Source organism: Diplotaxodon limnothrissa, linkage group LG23 (assembly GCF_057381915.1).
Source record: "Diplotaxodon limnothrissa isolate DT_005_m linkage group LG23, D_limnothrissa_male_GT1.1, whole genome shotgun sequence".
NCBI lineage: Eukaryota > Metazoa > Chordata > Actinopteri > Cichliformes > Cichlidae > Diplotaxodon > Diplotaxodon limnothrissa.
The window spans coordinates 41,248,744-41,258,337 of record NC_140617.1 but is presented as its reverse complement, the minus strand read 5'-3'; the positions used below and the strand labels follow the sequence as shown (position 1 = coordinate 41,258,337).

General features: G+C 47.1%; 1 long non-coding RNA gene across 1 annotated transcript; it reads left to right on the top strand.

Moving 5' to 3' along the window:
• Nucleotides 1–479: 479 nt before the first annotated feature.
• LOC146608687 (uncharacterized) lies at nucleotides 480–1,877 on the top strand. Its single transcript, XR_014905140.1, has 3 exons — nucleotides 480–676; nucleotides 1,199–1,285; nucleotides 1,748–1,877. It is a non-coding gene; the product is annotated as an uncharacterized LOC146608687 (long non-coding RNA).
• The last annotated feature ends 7,717 nt before the right edge of the window (nucleotides 1,878–9,594 follow it).

The following is a 9,594-nucleotide window of genomic DNA, read 5'->3' as shown; positions in this document are numbered from 1 at the left end:
TGACTGGTGGATGAACGACGTGAAGAGCGTGAAGAGCGTGAGTGGCACTCTGACCGGACCACCATCTGGGAGAGAGGCGGTGACGCCTCAGGCTGAGACATCTTGGGTGCTTGATAGGTAGATAATCTTCTTACTCTGCTGCCCTCAGGTGAATGTATGGCTATTCACCCTATGCAGCGAGCTTAACATAAGAGGAGATGGTTCCAGGAACGACAGGACACATTGCTTTGTCTTTGTGTCTTTAACTGAAGACCGTTTTTTCCTCTTTTAATTTGTAAGACTGTGAACATACAGTAAAATAATACGTAGCATCAGTATCAACATATTTTGTAAACAAAACAGAAGTTAGCAACATAGCTTTCCTTATGCTTTACATTCACCATTAACATCTTTCCTTATACGTTCAAATAACCTTTTAAGTAATGTGGCAGGATGAATGTTATCCCTCGGTCCAACCCACTTTCAGCCTGGCCCATTAGGGGGCGCTGGTATAAATAGTGGCCATTTGAGTGTCTCTGCATTGCTTGCCTGTGATCTCCTTTTTGGTCACCTGACTTCCTCGGGGTGGTAGAGATCGTTTGTGGGTTACTCCTCTAAAGTCTCCATCGCGGCTGGTCGTAGCTATAGAAGCCTCCTCTGAGCTATTCTGCTTACGTTCTGTGACCCGGCTTACTTGGTACGTAATCAACTTTTGTTACGCTCTCTGCCTTCTATTGTTCTTTTATAGTAATTATTTATTATGTTTCGCAGGAAGTGTGGGCCTTAGTTTTGCGCCAAGCTACGTGAACTGAAGTGCTGCTGTTTTGCCTTGCTGTGCTTTTACCGTCTGTTCCCGTTGTGAGAATTCTTCCCTGCTGCTGTCAGCTTTTACAGTGGACGTCGGCGTGGACAACGGCCATATGCATGCCGGTTATCGGAGTCAGCTGGCGTGCATATTGATTGACTGTTAACTTATCGTCGTGTGGACGGCAAGTTGGAGCAGTACGGCGATTCCGTTTGCTCCAGATTTTAGAGTTTTATTCAGATTGTATGTTTTATTGCTTTTTGATTTGTAGTTTGGATTCTCTGTTACACCACTGGTGGGAGGCCCTTTTTCTAGCTGTGGATCACCAGTGTGGTCCTGCAGTTGGGTTATCCCCCGGTGCTACACATTAGTTTGTTGTAATATATTAACATTTTCTTTGTTTCTTTTATTCAGATGCGGAGTGCCGACGTGGAGGAGACTAGGGTGCCTTGGTGGTGGGATCCCTTGAGTGTACACACCTGCCTTGTCTAGTTTATTAGTGTGAGTGTGTGTGTGATAGTGTGCTGCACTTGTGTTTTGGGTGTGTTTTCTTTCTTTAGTTTGTGTGTGGCATCCCTGCCCCTCCACTGGTAAGCCTCAGCTCTGAATACCTTTTTAAGCATATTTGTATTTGAATATTTATGATTGTGCTTTTATATGGTGTTTTAAATAATTATTATTAAATTGTGAATTTGTTGATCATTGAACATCGTCTCTGGACTGAGTATAGCGAACCTAAGTGCCTTTCTGGTGATTTAGTGTTACTTTCAGTATTCTCTGGGTGAAATTCCCAGGGTGGCGTTGTCTTTTTAAAACTGCAAAGAGTGTTTACTTTATACCCCATCCTCGTCTCGCCACAAACTTGGCGTTGTCGACAGGATATACTCTTTAAAACAGAGACGTGTGTTCTTCTTTTTTTGTTTGGTGTAACGTAAATTGTTTTTTTTATATTATTTTGTACAGAATAAAGGCAAAGCAGCAGCTACTTTGGTGTGGGATTTCACAGCTGTGTTACAGAGATGGAGGAAGAGTTACAGGAACTCAGGGACTTGATCGCGCAGCTGAAAGCAGACAATGAGAGGCTGCGTCAGGAGAGGGCTGATGGGTCAGGTACTAGTGCTACACCTTCTACTTCAACTGCATCATCTGTTAACCCCCCTACGGCTGGTGTCTCTGTAGCAGAGAGACTAGTTTTTGTGCCCCGTGACAGAAAGTGCCCTATGTTTAGAGGAAAATCAGGTATAGGGTTGAATGAATGGTTGGAGGAAATAGAAGGTTGTGCTAGAGCACGTCATTTGTCTTTGGCTGATAAAGCATTTTTCCTGTTTGACCACCTAGAAGGGGAAGCACGTGAGGAGATCAAATATCGCTCTAGTGCAGAGAGGACTGATCCTGCTAAGATAATCACTATATTGCAAGAACTGTATGGCTGTTCAGACTCCTATGTAGCATTGCAGGAAGCTTTCTTCTCTAGAAAACAGCAGGAAAGTGAGACACTGCAAGAGTTTTCCCTCGCTCTCTTGGGTCTTATGGAAAAAGTTAAATCGAGTGCCCCCAATGGCATGCCCAATGCTGACGTTTTATTAAGAGATCAATTTGTTGAACAGGTCTTAGATAGTACCTTGCGGCGGGAGTTAAAGCAGCTAGTAAGGAGGCAGCCAACACTGACATTGCTGGAGATTAGAGGGGAAGCTATTAGGTGGGAACGTGAAGGGTTGCCTAGTGGCGTTAGGCATAGAAGCAGTTCTGTCCCTTCTGTTTATGGCATTCAGTATGGGGTCCATAGCGGTCCCTCAGGAATAGCTCAGTCTACCCATTTGTCTGAGATGAGCGAGATGAAGGAATTGTTAAAGCGCCAGCAGGAGCAACTTAATCAGCTCACTCAGAGCATTGCTCGATTGCAGGGCCCCCATCGAATGCCTCGCTCAGGACGGGGCGACTCCATTATATGCCGTCGTTGTCAGCAACCTGGACATTTTGCTCGGGAGTGTGATGGGGAACGCGTCCCTCGTTCCCGGCCTCCTTCGCAGGCCCCTCTGCATAATCGCAGGCACTCTCCTTTAAATACGGCTTCGGAAAACTAGCACCCTCCGTATTGCCGAGCCACAGTTCGGGTGGGGTGTCTATTGGCTCAAGGGTTGCTTCTAATGGTCCAGAGGCAGTCTCCAAATTAATTTCATCCTGTCCTCATATAGATGTGGACATGGGCGGTATAAAAGTACCTTGTTTGGTTGATACGGGGTCCATGGTCTCCACCATTACTGAAAGTTTTTTCCGCCAGCATTTTGAGTCCTGGGGTCAAGAGCGTCTCCAAGCTTGTCATTGGTTGCAGCTTAAAGCGGCTAATGGGTTGTCCATTCCTTACCTTGGCTATATCGAGCTAAGTGTAGAGCTCTGTGACAAGTTTCTTCCACAGTGTGGCGTGTTGGTCGTTAAAGATCCTCCAGGTGCAGGACCTTCCACGGTTCCGGGTGTATTGGGGATGAATGTCATTCGGAAGTGTTACCACGAGCTTTTTGGGCAACACGGTGAAGCATTGTTTAGTTTGGGCTTTGTCACCGAGGCCCCTAAACCCCTTGTGCAGGCGCTGCAAAAGTGCCATGATGTTAGTATAAGAGCCCCACTGGATTTGTCTGGCCATGTGAGAGTGAGGGGTAAGCGAGCATGTTGCATTCCGGGTGGTGTAATGAAAGTAGTGGCCGCCACCTGTTCGGAGCAATATTCAGGTGCCACCGTGTTATTTGAACCTAATGATGTTAACTTGCCTGCTGGACTTTTAGCGTCCCCTGCATTGGTTCGAGTGGTTAGAGGTACTGCATACATACCAGTTGTTAATGTAGGGACCACGGCGGTCTTGCTTCACCCCAGGACCGTTATAGGGACCCTGGAAGATGTTCATGTGGTCAGTTTGCCCGCTGGTGTGACAGAAATACCCCCTAACGTAGCCACAATGGCATCTCACACCGCCACTCCTACTGTGCAGGATCAGATGGAAGGGATTGATTTGTCTAAACTGTCAGCAGAGGAACAGGGACAGGTGAGGTCTCTCCTTAAGAAATACAGCTCTGTCTTTTCTGCTCATGATACTGATTTGGGTTGCACTAACTTGATCTCCCATGACATTCCACTCTTAGACGATATCCCTGTGCGGCAGCGTTACAGGCGCATCCCCCCTTCAGAGTACGAGGTTGTGAAAGAGCATATTAACCAGTTGTTAGGGGCCAAGGTGATTAGAGAGAGTAGCAGCCCCTATGCTTCTCCCATTGTGCTCGTTAAGAAGAAGGATGGCAGCCCGCGCATGTGTGTTGATTATCGGCAACTGAACAACAAGACAAGGAAAGATGCATTCCCCCTGCCGCGCATTGAAGAATCCTTAGATGCGCTGACTGGTGCCCGTTGGTTTTCCACCATGGATTTAGCAAGTGGCTATAATCAGGTCCCAGTTACGGAAGAGGATAGGCCCAAGACTGCCTTCTGTACTCCTTTCGGCCTATTTGAATGGAACCGAATGCCATTTGGGCTCTGTAATGCCCCTAGCACCTTCCAGAGACTAATGCAACGCCTTTTCGGTGATCAACAGTGCCAGTCTCTGCTTCTCTATCTTGATGACATTGTAATCTTTTCATCAACAGTATCGCAACATCTTGAGCGGCTGGATGTGGTGCTAGGTCGGCTTCAGCAGGAAGGTTTAAAAGCCAAGCTTGCCAAATGTGCCTTTTTCCAGCGGGAGGTTCGCTACCTAGGCCATGTCATCTCCGATCAAGGTGTCTCTACGGACCCTAGCAAGGTGGAAGTGGTGGCTAACTGGCAGCCTCCTAAGACTGTTTCGGAACTACGCTCCTTCCTTGGGTTTGCCAGCTATTATCGCCGTTTTGTGGAGGGTTTTGCCAAGTTGGCGGCACCTCTGCATAGACTGGTGGCAGAGTGGGGAGGCAGAAAATCAAAGAAGAGGTCAGAGCATGGTGTCGCGGAGAACTGGACTGCAGAGTGTGCTCAAAGTTTTGAGGCATTAAAGACTAAGCTGACGACAGCACCAGTGCTGGCTTATGCAGATTTCTCTTTGCCTTTTATTTTAGAAGTGGATGCCAGCCATGCCGGCCTAGGGGCAGTGCTTTCCCAGGAGCAGGGAGGTAAAGTGAGGCCAATAGCCTATGCCAGTCGGGGTTTGAGGCCCCCTGAGCGCAATATGCTAAATTATAGCTCCATGAAGCTGGAGTTTTTGGCACTTAAGTGGGCCATGACTGAGAAATTTAGAGAGTACTTGTTGGGCCACAAGTGTATTGTTTACACCGACAACAATCCTCTTAGTCACTTGTCTTCTGCTAAACTTGGGGCTACTGAACAGCGCTGGGCAGCTCAGCTCGCTTCGTTCGACTTCGACTTAAAGTACAGGTCAGGAAGGAGTAATAAGAACGCAGACGCTTTATCTCGCCAGCATCCACCTGATCCTCAGGAGATTAAAGCCATGGTTCCTGGTACAGCCTTGCCTGGACCTCTTCAACAAGCCTTGCGGCTGGGACCAGCTGAGGTATCACAAGCTGCCATTACGGTTTTGCCCCATCTCACTACTCCTGATCTTCATGCCCTCCAACAGGTCGACCCAGTGATAAAGGAGATCTTGGTGTTCTGGAGACGGAAGCAGCGACCCAGCTTTGAGGAGCGGCAGCAGCTTGCTCCACCTGCTCTGGTGCTGCTACGACAATGGGATCGTCTGATTGAAAGGGAAGGAGTTCTGTATCGTCAGGTTCATCGCCCTGACGGTGCCGAGGTGGTACTTCAGCTTTTGCTGCCTAGTGCACTGATTGAGCAGGTGTTGATTCATGTTCATCAGGACCATGGCCATCAAGGGGTGGAAAGGACCCTAGCGCTTCTCCGCTCACGGTGCTACTGGCCCGGTATGTCTGCTGAGGTAGCTCGTTGGTGTCAGAGATGCGAACGTTGCCAAGTTGCAAAAGACACCCAACCAGCAGCTCAAAGTTTCATGGGACATTTGTTGGCTTCTCGACCAAATGAAATCTTGGCCATTGATTACACCTTGCTCGAACCTTCCCGGAATGGGCTGGAGAACGTTTTGGTGATGACTGATGTTTTCAGCAAGTATACATTGGCTGTCCCCACTCGTGACCAATGTGCTGCTACAGTGGCCCAGGTTCTCGTGACTGAGTGGTTTTCGAAGTTTGGTGTACCAGCGCGTATCCATTCCGATCAGGGTCGTAACTTTGAAAGCTCCCTGATCCAGCAGCTCTGCAGGTTTTATGGTATCGAGAAGTCCCACACTACTCCTTATCATCCGGCTGGAAATGGTCAGTGTGAACGTTTTAATAGGACTTTGCACAATTTGTTGCGGACCCTGCCAGTATCCAGAAAAAGAGACTGGAATGTATGTTTGCCCCAGTTACTCTACTGTTATAATACCACTCCCCATCAGGCTACTGGGGAAACCCCATTCTTATTGATGTTTGGGCAAGAACCCAGGTTGCCAGTGGACTTTCTGTTGGGCAGAGTACCGGACCCCATCAGTGGAGATGTGCACGAGTGGATTCAGGAGCATCAAGCCCGGCTACAGGTTGTACACGAAGGAGCCAAGGAACGATTGCAATTGGCTGCCGACCGCAGAAAGAGGCACCATGACAAAAAGGTGAAAGAGGCACCATTGAACGACGGCCAGTTGGTGTTCCTGCGCGATCTGAGTGGAAGAGGGAGATGTAAAATCCAAGATCGATGGAAACCCGTGGTATATAGAATCCTGAAGGCACCTAAAGGAGGTGGGGCAGTATATACCATTGCACCTGCAGATGATCCCAGCAGTGTGAAGCATGTTCATCGTACCTTGTTGAAGGCTGTGGTAACGGCAGCTACACCATCAGAAGGGCCTGCTCCAAGCAGTAGCTCACATGGCCCAGAAATATCCTCCCCAGAACCAGGACATGACTCATCATGTGACAGTGACCTGTTATTCCTGAGCATAGGAGCTCCTCAAGTAAATGTTTCACCATCTTACAGCCCAGTGGCAGTGATTCCAAGTAGCCCTGAGTTGTTGCTTCCACCAGAAGACCGAACTTCCGATGTTCCAGCCACTGGTACAGTTACTCCGAGTGTAGCACCAGTTCCATCTAGCTCTCTTCCTGCTCTCTCTACGAGTTCTGATACAAGAAATGTGGTGGTGCGAAAAACAACCCGGTCCACAGCTGGCCAGCATTCAAACATCCATCATCTCCCAAGACCAACAGGGGAGGTGGCACAAGGGGCTGCTAACTCTATTTCTGAGCCTAGGGTACATGCTGTCTCTGCATTTTTTAGGCCTTGGGACTAATCTGGGTGTCTTTGTAATTCATCGTCGGGGCGACGATGCAAGAAGGAGGGGTAGAATGTGGCAGGATGAATGTTATCCCTCGGTCCAACCCACTTTCAGCCTGGCCCATTAGGGGGCGCTGGTATAAATAGTGGCCATTTGAGTGTCTCTGCATTGCTTGCCTGTGATCTCCTTTTTGGTCACCTGACTTCCTCGGGGTGGTAGAGATCGTTTGTGGGTTACTCCTCTAAAGTCTCCATCGCGGCTGGTCGTAGCTATAGAAGCCTCCTCTGAGCTATTCTGCTTACGTTCTGTGACCCGGCTTACTTGGTACGTAATCAACTTTTGTTACGCTCTCTGCCTTCTATTGTTCTTTTATAGTAATTATTTATTATGTTTCGCAGGAAGTGTGGGCCTTAGTTTTGCGCCAAGCTACGTGAACTGAAGTGCTGCTGTTTTGCCTTGCTGTGCTTTTACCGTCTGTTCCCGTTGTGAGAATTCTTCCCTGCTGCTGTCAGCTTTTACAGTGGACGTCGGCGTGGACAACGGCCATATGCATGCCGGTTATCGGAGTCAGCTGGCGTGCATATTGATTGACTGTTAACTTATCGTCGTGTGGACGGCAAGTTGGAGCAGTACGGCGATTCCGTTTGCTCCAGATTTTAGAGTTTTATTCAGATTGTATGTTTTATTGCTTTTTGATTTGTAGTTTGGATTCTCTGTTACACCACTGGTGGGAGGCCCTTTTTCTAGCTGTGGATCACCAGTGTGGTCCTGCAGTTGGGTTATCCCCCGGTGCTACACATTAGTTTGTTGTAATATATTAACATTTTCTTTGTTTCTTTTATTCAGATGCGGAGTGCCGACGTGGAGGAGACTAGGGTGCCTTGGTGGTGGGATCCCTTGAGTGTACACACCTGCCTTGTCTAGTTTATTAGTGTGAGTGTGTGTGTGATAGTGTGCTGCACTTGTGTTTTGGGTGTGTTTTCTTTCTTTAGTTTGTGTGTGGCATCCCTGCCCCTCCACTGGTAAGCCTCAGCTCTGAATACCTTTTTAAGCATATTTGTATTTGAATATTTATGATTGTGCTTTTATATGGTGTTTTAAATAATTATTATTAAATTGTGAATTTGTTGATCATTGAACATCGTCTCTGGACTGAGTATAGCGAACCTAAGTGCCTTTCTGGTGATTTAGTGTTACTTTCAGTATTCTCTGGGTGAAATTCCCAGGGTGGCGTTGTCTTTTTAAAACTGCAAAGAGTGTTTACTTTATACCCCATCCTCGTCTCGCCACAGTAACATGAAAGTAACAATCTTACAGAAAATGAAGTTAGACATTGCTTACTTACAGATTATGGCTCAACAAACTCCCCAACGATGTAAACTGGGCTTAAAGTTGTGCAGCTTGTTTTCTGCTCCATGCATTTTCTCACACTGCCCGCGTGAACTTTGCTTGCTGCTTACAACACATCACCAAAGGGGGCAGTGTAGCGCACACCAAACAACCAAAGAAGAAGCCACAAACTGAAGGGGTAATACTGCCCACTATTGGGAAACCTGAGAAATGCGCCAGCCAAAGAAACCCAACAAAGTAACAACCGAGGGGCAGAATAGTAACTTATAAATACATGTTCATACTTTTATTCCACAATCAGAGAGAAAGAGAGAGAGAGAGAGAGTGCAGGACAGACAGACAGGTGACAGTCTCAGGTGTACACACTGCTACAAAACAGCACAAGAGAAGGAGGATTTAGTGTTTGTGTTATTACGAGTGCTAAACAAGAAGAGTTCCCAGTGGACACATGTGTGACTCCTGTGATTAAAACATCTTTCTTTCAGCTTAACGAGTGAACCGTCAGCTCGTTCAAACACACGTTAAACCACGTTACACCACCGAACAGAGGCAGCAATATAACATAGCTAACATTAACAGTGCAGTGGATCCTGCTTGTGCCGTGATATTTGGCAGCATTCACTGACTTTCAGCTTGTTGTGTTTGTGGATATATGACTGACTTTAATTATCCATAAAAGTATCACATTTTCTGTAAGATTAATGTCAAGTATTGAACGGCGTATATTTTAAAGTAAGGCTTTAAAACCCAGTTAGTACTAAAATTGCTAATGGCACTTAACTTTGCCGGTATGTGGCCAACAGTAATGTTTTAACGTTCTTCTTTATTAAACATTTGTGCGTAAATAAGTGACATAATATTCAGTACTTACTTTAAAAAAAGTTTACTCTTCGGGTGCCACGCTTCTGCCGTTTTTTTCCGGCAAAATTATCCACACCACCGCCGCGCTATAAAGTCTTGGATATGTTGGGCCATGGAGGATACACCAACCCATCCTTAAAATTCAGGAAAATGAGGGCCGCATTTGGAGCAGCCTTTGAATTGGGACAGCCTTCGTTGCATCGCTGTGACCTAATCGGCCTTAAAATGCGGCCTTTAAGGCTGCAGACCCTGAATACAGTGCACCTTAGCATATACTACTTCCGGTGGGGAAACTCCTGTA